Source organism: Petromyzon marinus, chromosome 82 (genome assembly GCF_048934315.1).
Source record: "Petromyzon marinus isolate PM22_M1 ecotype Great Lakes invasive population chromosome 82, UKy_Petmar_22M1.pri1.0, whole genome shotgun sequence".
Taxonomy (NCBI): domain Eukaryota; kingdom Metazoa; phylum Chordata; class Hyperoartia; order Petromyzontiformes; family Petromyzontidae; genus Petromyzon; species Petromyzon marinus.
This window is the reverse complement of record NC_133747.1, coordinates 453661-480486: the sequence shown is the minus strand read 5'-3', so window position 1 is coordinate 480486 and position 26826 is coordinate 453661. Positions and strand designations below refer to the sequence as shown.

Below are 26826 nucleotides of genomic sequence, written 5' to 3'. Positions count from 1 at the left end.
GGCAGCTCCAAAGTATTGCAATGCATGGGTGGCGTGGGAATCTCAAAATTAACAGCTTGCCGCGGTGGCGAGATGACATCTCCCCCGCCTGGTATGGAGGAGGTCGTAGGTTTGATCCCGACCGTGACGCCTGTACATTTGGAGTTTGCATGTTCTCCCCGTGGGCACGTGGATTTTTCTGTGGGTCCACTGGTTTTCCCCTCCACATTTAGAAACTACATGTTACTTTTTAATTTTCGATTTAAAGCTTTCGTGACTGCAGGGATTCATATTCTTGGTTCTTTCGGTAAAGTCACGTAGAAGGGAAACAATAAAATAATAAAAATAAAAAACAATCAAATTCCCACGACGTTTCGACTGCAACACAAGCAATCATCATCAGGTGTGAAAACCACAACAAGAAAATTTGAAAAAAGTGGCGGTTATTTTTAACGTCGTGAGAATTGTATTGTTTTATATTTCTATTATTTTATTGTTTCCCTTCTACGTGACTTTACCGAAAGAATCAAGAATATACATGTTACTTTGTTAAGTTTTTATTTGTGGCCAGGTCGCTTCTAAAAAATAACGAAAGTTTGTTAAGTTAGTTAACCACATTATTGGCGGAGGCGGGGGGGGCATGCAGTACATACTTCAACAGCTCCAGGACGATACAGTGGTGTCCTCTGAAATAAAATGTATTCAGGACTTTGATGATGTTGAAATCTTCATCACTGCCCTCGCCCTGAAGTTCCAGAGCTATCTGGAGTTCCATCTTCTGGAATGTTTCTTGCTTGGAGCTGCACAGAGGAAGTCCACAAATGAAGATCCTATATTTGCTTAAGGGATATCCAGAGCCAAATTCTAGCCAGAATAAATTAATTAAATATGAATTCACCAGGTCTAACAGCACCATGAATTCCAGTAGTACACTCAACTATCATTGGTGAGGAGCTACCACAGAGGGAGCAGGAGCCGATGTAGGGCACCCGATAGGATTTGGAAGTGAAGAGCCATTCAAATCGGATTGGTCATTTGAGAAATATAAATGAAAAAGCATGTTAACACAACGGATCTTAGCTTCAATGTGGCTCTTCTATTAGGGCACACTTTTCGCACAACGCGGAATGTGCCCGTAATAACACGAACGCGTCCATTGCATAACGGAACGCTTTTCGATTTAAAACAAAACACACTTGTTAAAACGTGGAACATGCCTGTTAAAGCGCGGAACCCGCCCGTTATAACACGATTTGTGAGTAGTCAACAACGAACTACTTTCTTGAGCTGCAATGATACATTGCTCGCAATGATAAAGTAACATGGCGGCATACCCTCAGTTATTGGTCTCGTCATCTCAAGGTGTATGAGTGCATTGTATCTCGCCAAACATTATTATTACATTATTTATGGGGAAATTCTTTTTGCTCAATACTTTTTGCTGAATGCGGAACTTTTCAGGAATGTATCTACAGCATTAAATGAGGAATTACCATAATGTGCAGGTAATCCTTCAGCAATGGGATGCTTTCCCCCAATATTAGTTTACACTGTGTGTGTATTTTAAGCTTTATGGAGTAAAAATCTGAGAACCCAGAAGGAACTGATGCAGAACAGGGGTATAACATGTAAACTTCATACAGGAGGGCACCCGAATCAGGAGTCGAACCCAGGCCCCCCTTCTCACTTTGATGCACAGGTGTCACCACCGCATCGCACGGCTGCCCGTGGCAACGGACTTAACAACATTGGCCTCGTGACGGGGCGGCTCTGAAGTCTTACCTCGATGGTGACACCAGGATCTTGATGGCCACCAGGGTGTTCCTTTTGTGATCAAGGCACTGGATCACCTGGCCTTGACCTCCTTCTCCAATCTTCTTCAGCACCTCATAGCGGTAGTGGAGGTGCTCATGCCGGAACTGCACAAAAGGTACAATCATTTAAAGTGAAAATAATTCCAATCACAAAGTTTAAGAAATGACGATGTATATTCTTTGGGTCTTTCGGTAAAGTCACGTCGATAGGTTCAAAGAAAATAACAAAAAACAAAACAACAATCAAAGGGCTGCCAGGTGAAAATTAGCATGTTATTGAGAGATTAGCATGATAATGAGAGATGAGCATGTTAATGAGTCATTAGTATGCTAATTCGAGATTAGCATGTTAATGAGAGATTAGCATGTTAATGAGTCATTAGTATGCTAATTAGAGAGTAGAATGTTAATGGAAGATCGCAGAGCCACAACCGAGGGGTCGGCGCGCGAAGTGGCTGTGTTCGTGTGAATCCTGTGAAAGCACAAGTTTGAAATGAGCATGAAGCACAACTAACATCGGAAGGTGGTAGGATGGGAACATCATAGCCAGTTATGACTTAAACTGGTTGATAACGTCCTTCTAATGATTGCACAGTTTGTACCCATCTTCTCGGTGGAAATTGTGTCTGTGTCTATATATATGAATGGCTTCATGAACAAAATCTTTGTTGATAGCCAGTAGGCTTGCAAAGTACCTTCGTCTTAGAGAAATACATTTCGTGTGAGCCCACCACGTTAAAACAATGATCAGCCACGGCTGAGGTATGGTCCTACCGTGTTTCAGATCCTAACGAGTTTCGGATCTGCCTTCTGTTCCCGAACATAAGGCAGATCTGAAACTGCCGGGTTGGCTGCCCACCACTTGCATTAATATTGGCTGCTGACATTTGGGCTACGCCCAATTCAAACCATTATAAACAGTTTGCCTTGGGAAGCTAACCCCCCTTTTCCTGAAGACGACCACTTGTGTTGCGATCGAAACGTCATAGTTTTTGTTTTTTGTTCTTTTCTTTGAACCTATATACGTGACTTTACCGAAAGACCCAAAGAATATGAATTCCTGCAGTCACGAAAGCTTTAATTCAAGATTTAAGTGAGAATGTAATTTTCAAAAGTATTCTCTGTAATTATTACGTTTTTTTTACCTGTCATTGTGGAATATTCTGATGTCTGCTGACTCAGTCACCCTTAAAAAAGAGCTTCTTAGCTCAATGGGCTTTACTCGGGATTAAAAATTCTGATTCTGAAGTGCATTGGTGTGTGTGTGTGTAATAGCCCTGGTTGGTACTTCAGGTGCAATATCAAGAAGCCACAAACCCCGCTACCGATAGGCCCTGTGACCGCCCCCACAGTTGGTGTTTTGTGGCGAGCCTCACCAGAATGTAATTTCGTTCGTAGTCGTCGTATCCACCATTGTTGAATCCCTCAGATTTGTTGTACAGTGCAAAGTACCACACTTCCTGCATGGCTGCGAGTTCCAGCTTCTCACGGTTGGTCAAGTGAGGGCCAAAGAGAGCCATGATTTCTGCAGACATGAGAAGAACAACAACAGCTGTGTGATCCCAAATTTGAGCAATTTGTAGGAAAATATTTCAGGATTGGGATATTTTGGCCAATACCAGGTATGTCTGTATGTATGCTAAACTTCTTTTGCACCGTACGTTGGCCACCTGGATATCACCCATGCATCATGGTCGCTATGAAATCTCCACTGCATCATGGCCACTGTGACATCCACCATACAACATGGCCATCGTGATGTTACAGCATTCACCATGGCCCTCTGTGACGTCGCTCATTACCGTTCTTACCTTGCGGTGATTTGCTGTAGGCGGAGGTGGTGCCCTCTGGGGACAGCGCACTCCACGTGGTGCAAGATTCGCCCTTACTCCTCGCCTCTCCAGCTCGGCTCATCTACATGCACACAAAGACAAAGGTCCACCACGTAAGCTTTAGCAAGATGTTGGGGAAAGCGCAGGAGGCGAGCACTGAGCCAGGATCTCTGAGATCCTGGGCTCCACAATCAGGAGGGTCCTGCCAAGATGTTCTAAGTTCTCAGCGTTGGGATATTTGGCTGATATCTGATGTCACACCTGGATTTACAATGAGACACGTGTGGATTTAGAGGACACACGCAGGTGAATGGCATCCTTCAAACTGTTAAGAGAAGTGGGGCTGGGCCAGGAAATGCCACGGCCAGGAGGAACAACGATGGCCGATGATCAACAACAATAACGGAGCTGCAGCCAAGTATCGGAGCACGTCTGAGAGGTCAGCAGAAAGATGGAGCGACAAAATCGGTGCTTGGTGGATTATTCCATCGCAGGATCATGAGGGGTGGTAGCAGGGTCTCAGGGAAGGAGGCCTTCATCCAGTAGTGGATAGATAAAAGTACTGTAGATTATTCACGTGTAGACAGGCAGGTACACAGGATCTCGGGGGAGATACTCTGATAGATGCACACACACTCAGGCAGGCAAGCAGATGCACACTCAGGTATATGGATAGGTGACAGGTAGCCACACGCAAAGTGGAGAGCACACGTCCATCCATACTTCACCACACGAGTGGAGGAGCCACACGTACCTCCATGGTGGCAACTTGCAGAGCAGGGTGCACAGAACTCGCAGCGTCTCTCGCACAGTCCGGGTCTCTGCATGCGGAGCAGGAGACGAAGGCGAGGATCACAAATAGTCGAGGGGGCGTGACGGTACCCAGATCTCAACACGAGGACTCACATCCTCACCATGAACCCACATCATCAACGCAGACTCACATCAGCACCACTTACTCACAACACGAAACACAAAAACAACCAACATTCGCCACAAAGTAGTGGTGATGTCACCACGGCGCCTGTGCCGGGCCAGGTGCACTTTTAGGCCACATCAAGTGCCGAAGGCTGTCAAGACGTCACGGGATAGACCCAGGTTCCAAAGGTTGGCTGAGATGACTGGTAGATACACCAGCTGTATCCCAAACTGTGCCAACTTGCTGAATTTTATCCGCCACTCGTTGTGAGCGTCACTCCTCTGCCCTCAGTTGTTGTTGGAGGGCGACTGCCTCCAACTGCCCAGTAGCATCCTTCACGAGCTTCCTCGTGAAGGATGCTATTTACACCGCTGATACCACTCTTCTGCAAGTCCACTCAGCTCCACATCCTCCCAGACAGCATCAGTGCATATTTTCGACAGCCCATGTCATGCCCGTTTAGCCCCCTTTATGCGGCCAAAAAAACTGCTTGGATATGTGGGCTACAAGACCCAGCCAACGCAGCCTTGCCTGCCGGAGGAGCTTACTGGTGGGAAAGTGTCCAGATCTTTCAAGGATTTGTGAGCCCCTCACACAATCCAGCCTGTTTAAAGCCATGACGGATCGTAGGAACCACCACTAACACCACGAACAACACCACCACCAACAACACCAGCACCACCACCAACAAGAAAATTACCACCATCAACACCATCACCAAAAACATCACTAACACCACTAACAATACCAACACCACCCCCATCAACACCACCTACATCAACACCACCCCCATCAACACCAACAACACCACCATCAACAACACCACCACCAACTCGACTACCAACACCACCAACAGCACCACCAACAGCACCACCAACAACACCAATACGACCACTAAAACCACCAACACCACCACCATCAACACCCCCAACAACACCCCAATCAACACCACGAACACCACCACGACCACCAAAACCACCAACAACACCACCACCAACACCACCACCATCAAAACCACCAACAACACCACCATCAACACCACCAGCAACACCGCCACCATCAACAACACCACCATCAACAACACCACCAACTCGACTACCAACACCACCAACAGCACCACCAACAACACCACCACCATCAACACCAACAACACCACCATCAACAACACCACTATCAACAACACCACCACCAACTCGACTACCAACACCACCACCAACACCACCAGCAACACCACCACCATCAACACCAACAACTCCACCATCAACAACACCACCATCAACAACACCACCACCAACTCGACTACCAACACCACCAACAGCACCATCAACAACACCACCACCACCAACACCACCACCATCAAAACCACCAACAACACCACCATCAACACCACCAGCAACACCGCCACCATCAACAACACCACCATCAACAACACCACCACCAACTCGACTACCAACACCACCAACAGCACCACCAACAACACCACCACCATCAACACCAACAACACCACCATCAACAACACCACTATCAACAACACCACCACCAACTCGACTACCAACACCACCAGCAACACCACCACCATCAACACCAACAACTCCACCATCAACAACACCACCATCAACAACACCACCACCAACTCGACTACCAACACCACCAACAGCACCACCAACAACACCACCAACACAACCACCATCAACACCAACACCATCAACACCACCAACAACACCACTAGCAACAAAGATAAAGATCCCCCTTATAGATGAAATAGACTGTTGGGGCAAGTGCTAATAGCCAGCAGCACCTATGAAGGCCAGAACGGCACACGAGGGAATGGGTGGCCAACACAACGCCCGACCGCCTTTGTCTCCCTAGTGGCGACGCTTTCACACCACACCAGGTACTCATTTGAGGCTGAGTCGACCTAGGGGAGGCCCAGGACCGGTTCACATAATCGCCACCGTGTTGGCCTTGAGAGGGAATCCAACTCGGGGACACCGGGTTCATAGCGCGGCGCGTTAACCACTACACACACACAGACTCACACACACACAGACTCACACACACACAGACTCACACACACACAGACTCACACACACAGACTCACACACACACACAGACTCACACACACACAGACTCACACACACACAGACACACACACAGACTCACACACACACACAGACTCACACACACAGACTCACACCACCACCCCGCTCCTCACCTTCGCCAGAGTCTCTCCCCGCCTCTCTAACGGACAAACTGCCAGGAGGAAGCGCGTGGCTCGAGACGAGGGGGCGGTACCATGAGACCACGCCCACTGCGACGTAACCAGCCCTGAGCCCCTCCCCTCACCGGAGCTCCTCCCCCCCATGGCCACACCCCTTCGCCCCACCCCTTTACCCCCTCACCCCGCCCCCTCTCCCCGCCCCTCCCCCCGCTGCTTCTTCCGCTGAGGCCGGGGCGAGTGGAGGCGGCGCTGTGCATTGTGGGTGGCGAGCGGCCGATTTGGATTCCCGCTCACGGCCACCGTCGGTGGCTCGCGAGCTTCTGAAGCGGCGGCTCGCTGGCTGGGCCACCTCTACGTCGACTCAGCCCGAAGAAGGCGAGAAGCTTGCACGGTGTGGACACAGCAGCAGTGGCGGTGGTGCGGGGGAGGGGGAGGCAGAGGAGGCGCCTGGCCCACAGCCGTCACGCGCTAGGCGCCTGCTGAGTTCACGGCCCTGCTGCTGATGATGATGAGGAGAGGCACTGCCAGATTGCGGCTGATGGGATGAGTTAAATTGAGTTTTTTTGTGTCTCTGGAGGGACGGATTTGTTGTCGTGGCAGAAATGGTCTCCACTAGAGGCCGCGATGTGGAGTATTTGGTCTCCTCTTCCACGCTGGGCGTAGCCACACTTTACCCCTCCACACGCGGGCCGTGAGCTCACTGGACTTGCAATGCAGAGGTGCAGGTTCGAGTCCATTTCACACTCAGCCACCCACTCACTCAGCCACCCACTCACTCACTCAGCCACCCACTCACTCAGCCACTCAGCCACTCACTCACCCACTCATCAACTCACTCACCCATCCACAGAGGGATAAAGACCCCTCATGCAGTGGTTGTGTAGTATCTGCGTCAATACTTTTGTTGTTTGGTTATGGTGGTGGTTGTGGTTATGATGGTAGTTGTGGTGGTTGTGGTGGTTGTTGTGGTGGTTGTGATTATAATTGTGGCTTTAGTTTTGGTTGTATAGGTGGTTGTAGTGGTGGTTGAGGTTACAGTTGTGGTGTAGGTGGTTATGTTGGTTTGTTATGGTAATTGTAGCTCTGGTTGTGGTGGTTTTGGTTGTGGTTATAATTATGGTTGTGTAGGTTGTGGTTATATGTGCGGTTGTGGTGTTTGTGGTTATATTTGTTATAATTGTGTAGGTGGTGGTTGTAATGGTCATAGTTGTGGTGTAGGTGGTTATGATGGTTGTTATGGTAGTTGTATATATTTTGAACTTCTATCACACCCTACCCAGCCAACCGTGCTAATTGGAGGTGTGGTTTTAGTTGTGGTTATTTTATGGTTGTTTTGGTTATAGTTGTGGTGGTGATTGTGGTTGCTGTAGGTGCTGGGATGAAGGATGCGTTCTGGGTCCTCTGCCCATGCGACTCCAACAGCGATGGCTCCAGCCAGCACTGCGGCCCCTGTGCTGCGTTGGTCACATGACCTTGCCTCCCAGCATACCTTGCAGTCGTCGTTGATTCTGGACCATCTTTACCTCCTGCATCTCTAGAGGAGCTCTCGCTTCCTCCACGCACTCGCCTCCTACCTCTGCTTTCTCTCCCCGTGTCTCCCTCCTATCTCTCCCTGTGTCTCCATCCCGCTCTTATTTCTGGGTGGTCCAGGTTCAGGGGTCAGGAGTTTACTGGCTGCACTCCAACCTTTGACCTTGGCTGTCACTCGAGTGGATTTGTCGCACAGCAGTCAACCCATAGCATCAGGATCTGTCCCGTGACCTCCTCCTGCGCCTAGCCTGGTACAGCAGTCAACCCATGGCACCTGGGTCTGTCTCGTGTACTCCTCCTGCATCTAGCCTGGTACAGCAGTCAACCCATGGCACCTGGTTTGTTGTGATATTACCGCCACGTAGTGGCGAATGGTGGCCATTGTTGTGAGTTGGTGGGCTTTTGTGTAAGTAATGGTGATTGAGTGTGTGACTATCATGTCGTGTGTGCGAGTTGGATAGTAATGGTGTGTTTATGAGGGTAAGTGTGTGTGGGTGTGTGAGAATCGTGGTGAGGATGTGAGTGATGGTATGTGACAGTGTGAGTTTGATGGTGATTGTATCATGGTGAGTGCAAGCAATACTGTGAGTTTGACTTATTTGCCCCCCCTCCCTTTACCCACTACCCACTCTTCCTTCCTCTTCCTCTCTCCCCCCACTCTCCCCTACCCCCTCTACCTCCCTCTCTTTCCCTGCCTCTCTATCCCTCTCCTTTCTCCCGTAACTACCTCGCCTGTTATACAGGAGGTCGTGGGTCGATCCCTACCCTCACACCTGCTATATATTTAAGTTTGCATGTCTCTCTCTCCCTGTGGTCGCGTTCAGAGTGTTAGGTTTCTATAATGTCGACGTGATGATAAGCCACTTCGTTGACCGATAATTTTTGGCCTTTTCTATTCTGAAGAAGAGCTGTGTAGCTCGGTGGGCCTCACCTGGTAAAATATAAATAGTTTAGTTTCCTCTCTTCCTCCTCCCTTCCTCCCTCTCCACACCCCCTACCCCCCAGCACAACAACAAGAAGCAGGAGGAGGAAGGTTCGTCTCCCAAGCCGAGCGCTTCTGGGTCCACCTTCATGATCCGCCCTCTGCCCCAGGGTGGAAAGATCCCCTCGCACAGGGTTACGGTATCCCACCCACATACACACAGGGTTACGGTACCCCACCCACATACGCACAGGGGTACGGTGTCCCCGCCACACATACGCACAGGGGTACGCCCCCTACTCACATGCCAGGCTATGTGCACCACACAGAGACCCAAAGACTCGCACATAGATCCATAGACTCACACAGACCCATAGACTTACACAGAAACCAATTAACTCAAACAAAGACCCGTCGAAACACCGACAATATACTTGCACAAAGACCCATAGACTCACACAGACTCATCCACTCGTGCACCCATCCATTCAACGACTCACAGGCTTACTCGCTCACCCAATCCCTCACCTACTCACTCAGCCACTCACTCAAGAACTCGCTCACCCATTTACCCACCCACTTGCTCACCCACTTGTGCATCCACTCACAGAATCACTCATAAACTCACCCACTCACACGCTCAGAAACTGACTCACAAAATAATTCACCCACTCGTGCACTCACTCGCCCACTTCCCCATGTGCGCACAGATTCACCCACTTACTTACTCACTCACAGACTCCCTCTCTGATAGACTCACTCACAGACTCAATCGCTCACAGACTCACTCAGAAGCTCTCATCCACTAACTTATTCAGAAACTCACTCAACCACCGACCCACTTACTTAAAAACTACCTCACTTATCCGCACCCACTCACTGACCTACTTACTCATTCACTCGCTCAGCCACTCACTGACCAACTCGCTCACTTGCAGACTCACTCACTCATCCACTCACTCCGAAACTCATTCCTCCACCCACCGACTCACTCGCAACCATTAACTCATCCACTCAATCATTTCACCCATTCACTCATCTACTCACTCAACTACTCACTCATTCAACAACCCACTCACTCACCCACTCACTTGGAGACTCTCACCCACTCACTCACCTGCTCGCCCAGTCTATCAGCCACTCATTCAGAAACTCACTCACCTACGCACTCACCCACACAATCGATCAACAACTCACATTCTCAATCAAGCACCCACCCACACACTCACTCACCCACTCACCCACTCACTCATCCACTCTTCCATTCACTTAAGAACCACTCCCTCAACCACCAACTCAGAATGTCACTCCTCCACTCACCCATTTACTCCCCCACTCGCTCACCCACTCATTCAACAACTTTCTAACTCGTAAACTCACTTGCTCATCCACTCACTCATCCATTCACTCATCCATTCGCTCATCCAGCTCTCACCCACTCGCTCACCCACTCGCTCATCCACTCACTCACAGACTGACTCAGAAACTCACTCACCCAATCATTCACCCACTGACTCACTCACACATTCGCTCAACCATTCACTCACAGAGTCACTCAGACTCACTCGCTCACAGAAGCAGGAAGAAGCTCACTCACCCACTAACCTATTCAGAAACTCACTCAACCACCAAACCACCTACTCAAAAACTCCTTTACTCATCCGCACTCACTCACTAACCTATCTACTCATTTACTCAATCAGCCACTCACTGACCAATGCTTACTCACTAACTCGCTCACTCATGCACTCAGAAAATCACTCATCCACTCACTTAGAAACTCCGACAACCACCGACCCACTCGCTGAAAAACTCGCTCATCTACTCTCTCGCTCACTTTCTTATTGACTCACCCACTCCCTCACCAATTCACTCGTTTCCCCACTCATTCCTTCAGTAACTCACTCAATCAGCAACTCGGTCAATTATTATCTAATTCAATCACTCACCCATTCACTCGGAGACTCACTCGCTCACTCATCCTCCACTCACTCACCCACTAACCCACTCAGAAACTCACTCGGCTACTCACTCACCACTCATTCACCCACTCATCCATTCATTAAATAAATCACCCACTCGCCCACTTTCTCAGCCACTCAATCAGAAACTCATTCACCTACTCACCCACACACTCACTCACCCACTTACCTATCCACTCTTCCACTCATTCAAGCACCCACTCCCTTAACCACGAATCACTCACCCACTCACCCTCCCAATGATTTCATCACTCACTCACTCCATCAGTCACTCACCCACTCACTCATCCACTCAATCAATTACCTGCTCATTCACTTACTCACTCACTAACGTGCTCATCTACTTGCTCAATTAGTCACTCACTCACCCACTTTTTCACATTTATTTCTTTCCGTCACTTCCTCATTCAGCTACTTCGCCAATGATTAACTTATTCATTCACTCAATCACGTATCCACTCACTCACCTACTCACCCACCTACTCGCCCATCCACCCAATCACTCAGAAACTCACTCACCCACTCAATTAGCCACTCACTGACCCACTCACTCACTAATTCACTCAGAAATGCACTCACCCACCCACTCATTTATCAAATAATCCACTCTCTCACCTACTCACCCACTCACACACAAATGTACACACTCACTAAACCTGTCCCTCACCTACTCACTCACCTACTCACTCATGCACTCGCTCAACCACTCACAGATTCACTCACTCACAGACTCTCTCATCCACCAATTCTCACTTGGTCACCCACTCATCTACTCAATAATTCACCCACCCACAAATGCACACACAAAAACACCCACAAAGATAAAGATCCCCCGTATAGCCATAACAGACCGTTGGGGCAAATGCTGTTAGCAAGCACCTATGAAAGCCAGCATGGAACACGAGGGGGTGGGTGGCCAGCAACAGGCACGGCCAACTTCGTCTCCCTAGTGGTGAGGTGTGTGCACATCACCACTAGGGAGATGAAGTTGGCCGTAGGTCAACACAGCCTCAAATGAGTGCCTGGTGATGTGCACACACCTCACCAGACACTCATTTGAGGCTGTGTTGACCTACGGGATACCTGGTTCAGATAATCGTCACCAGTGTTGACCATTAGAGGGAATCAAACCTGGGTCGCCAAGTTCGTAGCGCAGCACACTAATCGCTATACTACACACTCCCTCTCACAAGCTCGCTCTCACAAGCTCACTCACTCTCACAAACTCACTCACTCTCACAATCTCAATCACACTCTCACAAGCTCACTCACTCTCACAAGCTCCCTCTCACAAACTCACTCACTCCCACATGATCACTCACAAGCTCACTCACACTCACAGGCTTACACTCACAAACTCACTCTCACAAGCTCACTCACTCTCACAAACTCACTCACTCCCACATGCTCACTCACTCTCACAAACTCACTCGCTCTCATAAGCTCACTCGCTCTCACAAACTCACTCGTTCTCACAAACTCACTCGCTCTCATAAGCTCACTTACTCTCACAAGCTCACTCTCTCTCACAAGCTCACTCGCTCTCAAAAACTCACTCTCACAAGCTCACTTACTCTCACAAGCTCACTCACTCTCACAAACTCACTCACCCTCACAAACTCACTCACTCTCACAAGCTCACTCACTCTCACAAACTCACTTTCACAAACTCACCCTCGCACAAACTCACTCACTCTCACAAACTCACCCTCGCACAAACTTACTCTGACTCACTCTCACACAAAGACAAATACATTCCCTGTTTGAGATTCCCTTTTAGCCTGAAGAGACTGTTGGGGAATGTGCTGTTAGCGAGCACCTATTGAGACCGAATCAGCACACTCGGGAGTGGGTGGCTTTAGAGTTCAGTGTTACTCACTGGGGCTTCCATAGAGTTCGGTGTTAATCATTGGGTCTCCCATAAAGTTCAGTGTTAATCACTGGGACTTCCTTAGAGTTCAGTGTTACTCATTGGGGCTCCAATAGGGTTAAGTGTTAATCACTGGATCTCCCATAGGGTTCAGTGTTGCTCACTGGGTCTCCCATAGGGTTGCATGTTAATCAATGGGTCTCCCATAGGGTTCGTGTTACTCACTGGGTCTCCCATAGAGTTCAGTGTTACTCACTGGGTCTCCCATAGGGTTGAGTGTTAATCACTGGGTCTCCCATAAGGTTTGGTGTTAATCACTGGGGCACCAATAGGGTTCAGTGTTACTCACTGGGTCTCCCATAGGGTTCAGTGTTAATTACTGGGGCTCCCATAGGGTTCAGTATTAATCACTGGGTCTCCCATCGGGTTCAGTGTTACTCACTGGGTCTCCCATATAATTCAGTGTTAATTACTGGGTCTCCCATAGGGTTCAGTATCAATCACTGGGTCTCCCATATGGTTGAGTGTTACTCACTGGGTCTCCCATAGGGTTCAGTGTTACTCACTGGGCATTCCATAGGGTTGAGTGTTACTGGGTCTCCCATAGGGTTCATTGTTATTTACTGGGTCTCCCATAGGGTTGAGTGTTAATCACTAGGGCTCCCATAGAGTTCAGTTTTAATCACTGTGTCTCCCATAGAGTTCACTGTTAATCACTGGGGCTCACATAGGGTTCAGTGTTAATCGTTGGGTCTCCCATAGGGTTCGTGTTAATCATAGACCCATAGATTCCTAAAACCCTAACTCTATAAACACCTAAGCCTCTATACCCCTAACCCTCTAAACCTATAACCCTCTAAACCCCTATACTCGAAAACCATAACCCTCTAATCCCCTTCACCCTTAACACCCTAACTTTCTAATCCCCTTAACCCTTAAACCCCTCACCCTCTAAACTCCTCACCCTCTAAACCCCTATGCCTCTAACCCCCTAACCCTCTGAACCCAAACCCCTAACTCTTTGAGCCCCTAACTTTCTAAACCCTTAAAAACCAAATCCTCTAAAACCCTAACCCTCGAAACCTATATCCTTCTAAAGCGTAACCTTCAGAACCCTTAACCCTGTAAACCTCGAAACCTTAACATTCTACAACCCTAATCCCTAGCCTAAATCCGAACCCATCTAACCCCAACCATCTCAAAATCTAACTAACCCCTAACCCTCTAAACACCTAACCTTCTAAACCCCAACCTTCTAAACCTCTAACCCTCTAAAAACCCTAAAACCCAAACCCTCTAAACACCTAACTCTCTAATCTCCTAACCGTTTAAACCCCTATACCCCTACAACCCAAACCCTAAAAAACCCCTAACCCTCAAACATTTATACCACTAAACCCATAACTCTCTAAACCCCCAACTCTCCAATCCCATGTTTTTTTTTTGCGGTAAGATCGTGTAAATATAAATGTCTTTAAACCCGTCACCACCCGACACAGCCAATTAATAAAGTGCCAATTAGTTTCTACTTTGGCACATCGGTGTGTTGGAGACTAACCCAAATAAACCTTTATTATGCATAACGCCTCAACCCCATAACTCCCCCTGCGCCACCCCCCATGTCCCCCCTCACCCCCACACCCCCCTCACCCCCCACCCACCACACCCCCCTCGCCTCCGCCCACTGCTACTTCCGCTGAGGCCGGGGCGAGTGGAGGCGGTGCTGTGCATTGTGGGTGGCGAGAGGCTGATTTGGATTCCCTCTCACGGTCACCGTCGGTGGCTCGCAAGCTTCTGAAGTGGTGGCTCGTTGGCTGGGCCTCCTCTACGTCGACTCAGCCAGAAGAAGGTGTGAACCAAGCGCAGTGTGGACACATCAGCAGTGGCGGTGGTGGGGGGGGAGACAAAGGAGGCATCTGGCCCACAGGTGCCTCCTTTGTCTCACTCCCCCCGTGTCTCCCTTCTCTCTCTCCCCGTGTCTCCCTCCCCTCTCTCCCCGTGTCTCCCTCCTCTCTCTCCCCGTGTCTCCCTCCTCTCTCTCCCCGTGTCTCCCTCCTCTCTCCCCATGTATCCTTCCTCTCTCTCCCCGTGTCTCCCTCCTCTCTCTCCCCGTGTCTCCCTCCTCTCTCTCCCCGTGTCTCCCTCCTCTCTCCCCATGTATCCTTCCTCTCTCTCCCCGTGTCTCCATCCTCTCTCTCCCCGTGTCTCCATCCTCTCTCTCCCCGTGTCTCCCTCCCCTCTCTCTCCCCATGTCTCCCGCCTCTCTCTCCCCGTGTCTCCCTCCCCTCTCTCCCCGTGTCCCCCTCCCCTCTCTCCCCATTTCTCCCTCCTCTCTCTCCCCGTGTCTCCCTCCTCTCTCTCCCCGTGTCTCCTCTCTCTCCCCGTGTCTCCCTCCTCTCTCTCCCCGTGTCTCCCTCCTCTCTCTCCCCGTGTCTCCCTCCTCTCTCTCCCCGTGTCTCCCTCCCCTCTCTCCCCGTGTCTCCCTCCCCTCTCTCCCCGTGTCTCCCTCCCCTCTCTCTTACGTGTCTCCCTCCCCTCTCTCTTACGTGTCTCCCTCCTCTCTCTCCCCATGTCGCCATGTCCCCTTCTCTCTAGGTGGTGCAGGTTCAGGAGTTTTCTGGCTGCACTCTGACCTTTGGCCTTGGCTGTCGCCCAAGTGGGATTGTCGCACAGCAGTCAACCCATAGCATCAGTATCTGTCCCATGACCTCCTCTTGCACCTAGCCTGGCACAGCAGTCAACCCATGGGACCTGGCTCTGTTTCATAACCTCCTGCACCTAGCCTGGCTCAGCAATCAACCCATGGCACCTGGGTTGTTGTGATTACATCACCGTCATGTATTGGCGAATTACGGCTGTTGTCATTGTGAGTTTGTAGGCTTGTGTGTGAGTAATGGTGCATGTGTGACTTTCATGACGTGTGTGAGAGTAGGATGGTTGGGGCGTGTTTTTGAGGGTGAGTGTGTGAGTATCATGGTGAGTGTGTGAGTGTGTTTTAGATGGCTGGCAATGTTGATGGGTGGTGATGATGATGCTAGCCTTGTGCTAGAGAATGGCCCACTGAAACTAATATAACAGAGCATCTACCCTTCAAGTGCTGTCTGGTCCACATCGTAAAGGGTAGGACTTTCCCACCTGTTCTTTATTTAAGAGCAACGTTGGTCACAACAATGTTGTTACTTCTTACAGCTGGAATTTATCCTAAGTACATGGAGAACCACATTGCAGCCATGTGATAGTTTGTGTTGTGCAGTGAATGATGACCGGGCTGAGACCATTAACTCGCTAGACTTGAGAATCTGCTTTGATCACAGGCTGCTGCCTGGATTCAAACCCAGGTACTCCGTGGTGCCAATTCAGTGCTTTGACCACTAGGTCCATGGGCCGCCTCTAAACACCCCCCACGTTAAAGACATAAGCAGCAACCTGTTTAGTGAGCAGCAGCATTCTTTGAATATTTTGCCAAAGAAATTGGGATTGTGGAGCAGTGGCACAGTCCTGCATTTGCTTTCTCTTTAATCCACCAAACGCAACTTGCCGCTTGATTGTTGCGCACCCATTTTCACTGGTTGGTGCACAGAGGCAGGTGGATTTAAGATACTCAATCATTTGTTTCAACTGCTGTGGCAGATGGTGGAGCAGAGGGGCAGTGGAGCGGTGGGGCAGTGTAGCAGTTTGGCAGAGGAGGGGCGGATTTGTCAGGAAGAAGGCGAATCACCTGAATATGTTTTCCCACCACCGCTTGTATGTGCTCTGAAGAAGAACCATTTCGTAAAACGTCTCTTATTATCTATTTGTCCTTGTACCGCCGCAAACATAGCCGGGACAGCGCACACACGAGCCAAGGCACATTTAACCAACCCAGGCAGCACTCGCAAGAAATGCAACTTTACGTTGTGTCCTCATGGGTTGATTTCACAGAGTTTATAGTCACAACAATAACAACAATGATATTGATCCTAATTCTTAACAGGGTGGCCTTGAGACTTGGCACGTGCAGGTTTTGTTCATTGTTTGCACCAGACCCCTCCAGCTCTCTCACACTGGGTCAGCTGCCCCTTCCACGTCCTGGAAACCATGGCAAGGTCATCCCATGAGGACTGCCCCTAATGAAAACCAGCATGGAAGGGGCCCAGTGTGGGGCCGGCTATGCTTATGGCATAGTCCCGTGTGTATGTGTGATGTGAGGTGTCCTGATAGCAGTCATTCTCCCCTGTAGTCCTGACATCTTCTGCTCAGCTTCATTCCCCAGCTGTGGTCCCAGTGGCACAGTCTCTCTGGGGAACCGTGCGGTGTGTGTGTGGCGTGTGTCACGGGGTGGGTGGGTCGTATGGTGATAGCGGTCATTGTTGGCACCGATCCACGACCACCGCCACCACGCCTACTCCTCCATCTCCTCCTCCTTTGTCTCATCCTCCTCCACCTCCTCTTCATCCTCCACCACCATCTTCTCCCCCTTCTCTGTTTTCTCCGTTCTCTCCTCCTCATCCTCCTCATCCTCCTTGTCCTCGGGAGGTGGTAGAGGTGGTGGTGGAAGCAGCGGTGGTGGCGGAGGTGGTGGAGGTGATAGCGGTGGAGGTGATAGCGGTGGTAGCCGTGGTGACGGTGGTGTTTGCCATGGTGGTGGCTGTGATGGCGGTGGCGGTGGTGGCGGAGGTGGCAGTGGTGGTGGTGGCGGTAGTGTCAGTTGCAGTGGTAGCGGAAGAGGTGGTGGTTGCTGCGGTGGTGTTGGCGGTGGCGCCACCTCTGTCTTCTCCATCTTCTCTGCCTCCACCACCACCATTGTTTCCGCTTTGTCCGTCGTCTCCATCTCCTCCACCACGACCATCTGTTCATCCTTTGTTGTCTCCTTGCCTTCCGTCTCCGTATTGTCTTTATCCTCTCCCTCCGTCTTCTCCTCCATTGTCACCATCACAATCTCGTCCTCCTTTGCCTTCTCTTCCTCCGATTTCTCCTCCTCTGTCTCTACCTCATCCTCCATCATCTCCTCCACCTCTTCTTTCGACTCCTCCACAACATCTGACTTCACTTCAAAGGCCTGGACAAGTGAGGAGGAGGGCTGCGCTGGCTCAGATCAGTGAAGAGACAAACACGACACCGTTTCATCTTCCTGCTACGGCAGACATCGCCATCTCCCCATCCGTGGGTGGAATGTGTGGTGGATTCATTCGAGCTTAATATTAACAGCAGTAACGACATGGCCAGTGAGTGTGCTTGGTATTGGCGCTGCCATTCTCATGGGGCAAGGCTATCCTTGAGATAGGTGCAGCTGTGTCTCACACAGACTGTTGTAGTTTCACAGTAGTGGGTGGCGTTGCTGTGTAAATTTAGCTGATTCATTTTTAGTGATATTTGTATGTGTCATTCTCCCCTTGGACATAGTGGCCTAAGCATTTAAAATTACATCGGTGGAGATCCTGAACATCCGCTGTGACGGAATGGGTGTGTATCTTTGTGGTTAATGCAGCGGCAGTAATAGCCAGGGCGGGAAACAAGATCTGAACTGTAAGCGGTGAGCGATGAGTGTGCGACCCTTTGGCTGCTTCAACCCATCCAAAGATTTCGATAAAATATCCGACAGTGATTTGAGGTCGACAAAGCCGCCTCCCTTGACATCAAAGGCATCTCAGAGTGCAATGAGCACAATGAGCCACTCACATCTCGCATCTCAACGCATTTGAAATTGGACACCCCTCCCAGTGGTAGCTGTCTCTGTGCATTCCAAGGCAACTTGGCAGCTGGCCTGGAAACAGTCGTAAGAAGTCTGCCAAAATATCACGGTGTCTACATAAGGGAGAACCCATGGGTACCCCCATGGGTTCTCCCTTATCACCAGTGATAGCCAATGTTTTCATGGAGAAATTTGAATCAGACGCCATCCAGACTTCCACCCTCAGACCTTCCCTGTGGAAGAGATATGTAGACGACACTTTCGTCATTTGGCCACATGGTCTCCCAGCTTTGAACCTCTTCCTACACCACATTAATTCCAGACGTCCCGCCATCAAATTCACCATGGAAGTGGAGAAAGATGGCAAGTTGCCGTTCTTGGATGTTCTGTTTGAGAGGAGACCTGATTGCTCATTGGGACATTCTGTCTACAGGAAACCCACCCACACAGATTCCTACTTGAAACCTGATTCCCACCACCACCCGACTCAAAAGAATTCTCTCATCAAAACGTTATACCACAGGGCTCATTGTATTTCGGACCAACACCTCCTGGCCAGTGAATTAAAACACGTACATCTGGCCCTCAAGAGAAACGGATACTCTGACCATACCATCCGCCAAGCTGTTTCTCCCTCCATACAGAAACAACCACTTGATACTCCGGTCAAAACCATCACACTACCATATATAGCAGGCGTTACTAAAAAGATCTCCAAAATTCTAAACAAACACAAGATCCTGGTCCGGTTCAATACAGTACACAAAATCCGTGACCTGATCCCATCCGTGAAGGATGTCATTCCTGATTTACAGTACTCCGGGGTTTACAAATTGAGCTGCACTTGTGGTGATTGCTATATCGGGGAGACGAAACAACATGTCTCTGACCGAATTCGCCAGCACAAATCAGATTTGAAACACGGCAGAACGAATTCTGCCGTAGCTGATAATTGTTTCAACGCTGTGGTTGATCACGATATAATTTTCTCCGATACCAAGGTCCTTTGCAAACCGACAGGTTATCATCAGAGATTTGTTCACGAGGCAATTCAGATCTACAAACACAGACACAATTTCAACCGAGAAGATGGTTTCAAATGAAGCAACCATTGGAAAGATGTTCTAAATCGAACCAAACATTAAACTAATTTCAATGGTACAGTATATTTATTTCAAATAGTGGCTCTCCAAACTTCCAAGGTCGTGATTTTTGTTTTATTTTTTACCTACGTGACTTTACCTAATAGAACCAATGAGTATGGATCCTTGCAGGCACGAAAGCTTCAAATCTAAATTTCAATGGTACAGTATATTTATTCTAGTAGTGGTATTCCAAACTCCCAGGGTGGTGTATTATCATCTTGTGCTAATTCCAAGCTTTGTCAGTGGTGCATTTCATGCTAATTTTCTTTGTCAGGGCGTTTGCTGTTTGCCCCCTCACAGCTTAAAGGGAGGCGACCAGCGCTTGGCTTTCTTCACTCCAACGCTGTCCGCTGGACAGGTTGGTCCCTTCACCTGATGAAGGCCGTGATTTTTGTTGTTTTAATTTTTTACCTACGTGACTTTACCGAATAGAACCAAAGAGAATTGAGCAGCGCGCTAACCACTACACTACCACTAAGCTACCACTACACTACCACTACGCTACCACTACACTACCACTACACTACCACTACACTACCACTACCCTACCAGTACACTACACTACGCATGTCCATACGCACAGCAGTGTAATAGGATAACAGCGTTTTGTGATTATTTTCACAGGTTAAACATAAGAACACTGAAGGACTTCATGACGATGACAAAAATGCACGCCATTCTAATGCATTCTGCATTCAATTACTACTGATATTGAGAAATTTGGCCTCTTGTTCAGCTTGGCCTCAGGTTCAGTAAATAATATTGTTTATGTGCGTCAAGTCTTTTTCAAGTCCATACTTCCATTTATTTGCCTTTTGCCGCAACGTACTGGGTCAGATTATCCTGCGCATTTGTAAAATATCTCTCATAATCCCCCCTGGGGATGCAAATCTTCGGTTCTAGACGTCGCCTTTCATGAACGTTGCATTCACTTGTTGATTTCGTAAATTTACAATCCGCATATTAATCAGCGCTCCTAAGCTAATGTGGTCATTATACTTATGCCTATGTGTGCTGTATTGTTTTAGGAATGGCCCATTTTTGTTTTTCATTTTGTAGTGGTGTTTTGTGTTGAGTTCCGTCTCTTGAGTGTTTAAGTTTATTCTAGACTTCGTCACGTTAAGGTGGTGCTTTGTAGTCCTTTGTGGTCCTATTGACGAATAGCTTAAATCGAAAAGGACGTCAATTGGAAATGATTAATCGACTTTAAAGTGTTTGATTTGAGAATATTTTATAACTGTTGAATTCCTGAAAGTGAAATAATTTTCCTAGTTCCTTAACTGTTTGACCAAGCTAATTAATACAGATTTTGATGCGAGTTTTAACATTAAAATTCTTGCAGATGAATTAAGACCTGATTTGTTTTTAAAGATGACTGATCGTACATTATTGATACCATATTCTTCCTTAAAAAAAAACACGGACGAGTAGACATGCACACGAGTGTGTATCCAAACACGACTATATATATACAGCGGTGGGCATTCACTTACAAGTGTGCATATACAGGGGTGTACATACATACAGAGATACAATGCAGTGTACATGCACAGCAGTGTACACAGCAGTGTATGTACACAAGGATTGCGTTCCACTGCGAACACGACCGATTGTACCTACATACATATGCACACAAACGTGTACATACACAGACGAGTGCTCGTCTTGTGGTGTTTCCTATATTATGGTTTGTTATACATACACGCAGAAGTACATATATACACACGTGAGTGTACATACACAGCAGTGTACACACGCGCGAGTGTGCATGCACAGCAATATTATCGTTAATATTTTTTTGCAGATGAATACAAATCAGATTTTTTAAAGTTTTCTGATGGTTCGTTAACTGTACAATGCTTACAACAACAACCGCCATTCGCCACTAAGTGGCGGTGACGTCACCACGACGCTTGTGCCAGGCTATGTGCACCGTGAGGCCACGTGAAGTGTCGAACGCCCGCTGGCAGGAGGTCACTGGGCAGACCCAGGTGCCACGGGTCGACTGACTGAGATGACTGGCTGATGCACCACCTGTGCCCCCTACTGTGCCAACCTGCTGTGCTTTAGCCACCCGGCGCTCCGCTCGTTGTTGTGAGCGTCGCTCCTCCGCCCTCCGTTGTTGTTGGAGGGCGACTGCCTCCAACTGCCCAGTAGCATCCTTCACGAGCCTCCTCCACAGAGGCCGATCTTGACACCGCTGGTACCAGTCATCGGCAACTCCACTCAGCTCCACGTCCTCCTGTACCACATCACTCCATCTCTTCTCTAGCCCGTGCCGCGCCCGCTTAGCCCCCTCAATCCGGCCAAACAAAAGCCGTTTCGGCATGCGGTAGCTGGGCATGCGGGCTACATGACCCAGCCATCGCAGCCTTGCCTGCCGGAGGAGCTCACCGATGGGACCCTGCCCAGATCTTTCAAGGATTTGTGAGCTCCTCACACAATCCAGTCTGGTTAAACCCAGGATGGATCGTAGGCAGGCCAGCCTAAATGTTTCTAACCGGCGAAGATGTTCCATTAGGGGGGTCCACGTTTCGCAAGCGTAGAGAAGGGAGGGAATGACCGTGGCCGAGAAGACCTGAAGCTTAGTGCGGAGTGACAGACCAGGTAGCTTCCACACAGCGTTACGCAACCGATGAAAAGATATTGCCGCTCGACTGATTCGGAGTGAGACCTCTGCTGTTAAACTGGAGCCAGTCATAAGCACACTGCCCAGGTATGGGAAACTCTCCACTCTCTCCACAACTGCCCCATCACCGATTGGGAGTTGTGGGGGTGGAGTGTCCGATGGTACAAAATACCCAGGCAGGTGCTTAGTTTTGGTGGGGCTGATGGTAAGGCCCCACCTCTTAGTGGCACGCTCCAGTCTCAGCAGCAGCGTCTCCAACTCCTCCTCTGATTGAGCAGCTATTACCAAATCATCAGCAGACATAACGTGGTTGAGCAATAGGGAGCCATCCCTTGACCGCACCCGGGCATCGATTAGCCTCCCATTATATCTGTACCATATGGAGATTCCCCCGGTACAGCTATTGAAGGCTTCACGAACTACGTGGTCAAAATAGATGTTAAATAATGTGGGAGCCAGAGGACATCCCTGTCGCACCCCAAGGTGTACAGGGAATGGCTCTGACTCCCGGCCACGTAGTTTTACCCGGGCCCGCTCACCATCATGAAGGTCCTTAATGATCGTGAGCAGAGGGTGAGGTACTCCAAAAGCACGAAGAACGACCCAGAGCCCAGGCCTACTGATGGTATCATAGGCCTTGACCAGGTCAATAAAGCAGAGATGTAGGTCTTGTTGGAATTCCCTACACCTCTGCTGTAGCAGACGGACAGAAAATATGACATCTGTGCAGGACCGCCCTTTCCTGAAACCGCATTGGGGCTCCGCAAGCCTCTCCTCAGCGTGCCTGGCAAGGCGATGCTGAATAATCCTTGCCAGGACCTTTCCCGGCACACTGAGGAGTGAGATGCCCCTGTAGTTGTTACAGTCTGTGCGGTCCCCCTTCTTAAAAAGGGGGACCACCAGGGCATCCTTCCAATCCTGCGGAACCCGTCCAGTGGTCCAGACTGTTGTTATGATGTCATATAGGGCAGTCTGTGCACAAACGCCATCCTCCCTCAGCATTTCGCTTGGGAGATCATCTCTGCCCGCTGCCTTTCCTGGTCTCAGACTCCGGATCGCCTTCAATACTTCCTCAGCAGATGGCACCTCAGCCAGCCACCCACAGGGGGTGACTTCTTCCAATATTTGAGGCACCGCAGCCTCAGCAGGGTCATCCTCACTTTGTGCCACGATGTTTTCCTGGCTGAGGGATTTTCCCTCCCCCAGGACCTCACAGAAATGCTCAGCAAATCTGCGAACCTGTTCCTGCTTACAACAAACACCTGTACACACACACACGAGTCAAAGTCAAGTGTACATACACAGCAGTGTAAATACACTCTTACAAGCCATACCATTTCGATGATCATTAAAAGTGTATTACAGCAATTGTAAAAAAATTCGTGGACAAATCACCTTGGTTGTTCTGACAAACAATTATCAACACGAGTGTCCATAAATATATTTATTAAACAAGGTCAGCACGGTATAAACTTGCACCTCAAATTCCAAATCACAATTTGAATACTGCATGTCCCTGGTAACGCCTTTGAATTGGCAGCAGTTTGCAGCACATTGCAGGGTGAATATTAGCAAATGAACGCGAATAATGCGGTGAGATGAACATACGTATTCAGGCTTAAGCTCAATGGCCAGATTAGCGAAGCTCTGTTGCTAGATATGCATATTGTAAATTCAAAAAATAACAATGGAATGTAAAGTTCATGAAATGCCAAGTCGAGAACTCCATCTTTCATCATTGCAACATCATTCCAAACGACCCCACCATTGTGTACTGGTGTCATTGTCTCAATTCTAATGATACCTGTGACTTACGGCTTTCTACACCTTACGCCACGCTCCCACACCCCCTTCATTCGTTTTTTTGTTTCTCAGAAGGAGGCACTCCCTGTTGTTTGTCATTCCCCTGCCACGAGTAAAGTTTTGCAAAAACAACCCTCTTCCTTCATTGACGGTGCCGGACGGTAACGCTGTGGTGGATGTGAGCAATTTCCCCCACCACATCGGCCCACGAGGCCTCTGGACGGGTGCAAGGGGCTGGTAAACCCCTCAATATTGAATGTAATTACCATGAAAACACGTCCAACATATTAAACGTGCTAAATATTGAATACATACACTGGTGTATACACACACACCGAATGTCGTATGTTACAGACTAAAAGGTGATTGTTTTTTTTGGCGTTACGTTATTATAAACCATGCTTACAAGCTAAACCATGCAGATGATTATTCAAAGTTTATGACAGAAATTGGAAGCATAACCACCCTCGTTTTCTCGAAGCACCCTGCTCAACAAGAGTGTCCTTAAATATATTTATAAAACACGGTCAGCACAGCATAAACTTGCACTTCTTAGTCCAAATTGAACTCGACATCATTTTGATCCTTCAGACTGTATGTCGCTATTAAATCCTCTAAACCTGCAGAAGTTTACAGAACATTGCGGGCGTGAATATTAGCAAATTAACACGAAGTACAGAATTATTCAGTGAGATGTGCATACTTATTATAGTTGAAGGACAATGGCCAAATTAGCGCTAGGAATGCGGATTGTAAATGTAAAAATTTACAATTGAATGCCAAGGCCATGATAGGCCACGTTGAGAACAAAGAATTTGGATGCTAGAGGGGAGTTATAAGGGGCTTAAAATTACACATCAAGATCATTTGGAGAGGAATTTTCCTGAGGATAGACGCTCGACTCCTCGCCCTGCAGACTACCCTTCTCCTGCGAGACCCAGCGTGTTGAGCACGATTGCGTGGCGACTTGTTGGCGACTTTGCTTCGGGAGAGGTCGTGTCGATCTCATCAGGGATATCGATACGCCGTGCATCAACAGGTAAGTTTCTTTGTTAGTGGATAATCTGGTAATCGCGTGTAGTTCGACTTACGAGACGTTACTCTGTCGCGGTTAGACGTTATTTAGAATTTGCTTAGAGTTTGCCTTTAATTATCAACAATGGAAAAGATAAACTCTCCACAGTGCCACGCACACACGCGTAAGTAGCCGTTCAATTGCTGTGTGTGGGAAGGCATTTGCACATAAACCACATCTTCAGAAAACTCACACGGGCGAGAAACCGTAGAATTGTTCTCCGTTGGAGAGGACGTTTTGACGGTCATCATCCAGAAAAAAGCATGAGAAGATCCGCAATGATAGCGAAGTTAAATCAAAAGGTGAAATACAAAGTGCTGCAATGAGTCCTGGAACAAAATCATCTTTCGACCCTATACAGGTGGATCCGGAGAGATGCGTGGATGTAGTGGATGTAATGAGCCCTGACGACAATTCCTCTTTCGACCCCATGCAGGTTGATACTGAGAAATGGCTGCTGGAGTGGCTGGATAATCAAAGTATTGAGTACTTCTGTTAAAGTCCTGGAATGTGCATGTTAGATCAATTAATAAGGACGTCTTGTTTTAGGATTTGTCCATTCCTGTTATTCATTTTGTGGTGGTGTTTGTGTTGAATTCCGTCTTGTGAGTGTTGAAGTTTATTCTAGACTTCGTCACGTTAAGGTGGTGCTTTGTAGTCCTATCGGATTACTTGTTGATGTGGTGTGATACGCAGTGGTTGTGAGGTGGTTCAATTCCTGATTTTACTCTCGCGGTTAAGTGGTCTTGTTGAGCAAAAGTTGGAGAAAGTCTGTGGTTACAACTTTGCTCAATATTTTAAACATGTTCTTTAATTTTCATCATTGTGTAATGAATTAAATCACTTCAAATAATAGGCTTCAGAGTGTGCGTGGATTGTACGTTCGTTGTTCCTGTGTTTGATGGCTTGGACTTCTAGACGAATGGCTTCAGTCGAAAAGGATGTCAATTGGGGAAATCGACGTTTACGTCTTTGATTTTGAGATTATGTTTTAACTGTTGAATTCCTATTGGGAAATACTTTGCCTAGTTCCTTTCCTGTTTGAGCATGCGTATTAATGAAGATTTCGATACGAGTATTAACGTGAATTTTCTTGCATATTAATCAAGACCTTAATTGTTTTTAACGATGACTAATCGTACGTTATTGCTACCATATCCTTCCTTAAAAAAACACGGACGAGTAGACATACACACACGAGAGTGCATCCAAACACGACTATCTATAAAGCGGTGTGCATTCACACACGAGTGTGCATGTGTTTCTACGAGTTCTAACGTTAATATACTTGCAGAACAATAAAGACCTGCTATGTTAAAGATGACTGATCGTCCCTTATTGCTACAATGTTCATAGCGAACACGTGTGGAGGCGGGTTTCAGGTGAAGCATCTCCATCACACAAGTTTACCCTTACCTGGTAGCATCGTGGCGG

The 26826-nt window shown here is 48.4% G+C and overlaps 1 long non-coding RNA gene across 2 annotated transcripts; it reads left to right on the top strand.

The window, feature by feature from the left end:
* The first annotated feature begins 7000 nt into the window (after positions 1 to 7000).
* LOC142907700 (uncharacterized) lies at positions 7001 to 21232 on the top strand. Of its 2 annotated transcripts, none has more exons than XR_012931205.1 (5): positions 7001 to 7156; positions 9301 to 9417; positions 14771 to 14918; positions 20160 to 20243; positions 20510 to 21232. It is a non-coding gene; the product is annotated as an uncharacterized LOC142907700 (long non-coding RNA). The 2 variants fall into 2 exon arrangements; XR_012931204.1 differs by having other exon boundaries at positions 15665 to 20243.
* The last annotated feature ends 5594 nt before the right edge of the window (positions 21233 to 26826 follow it).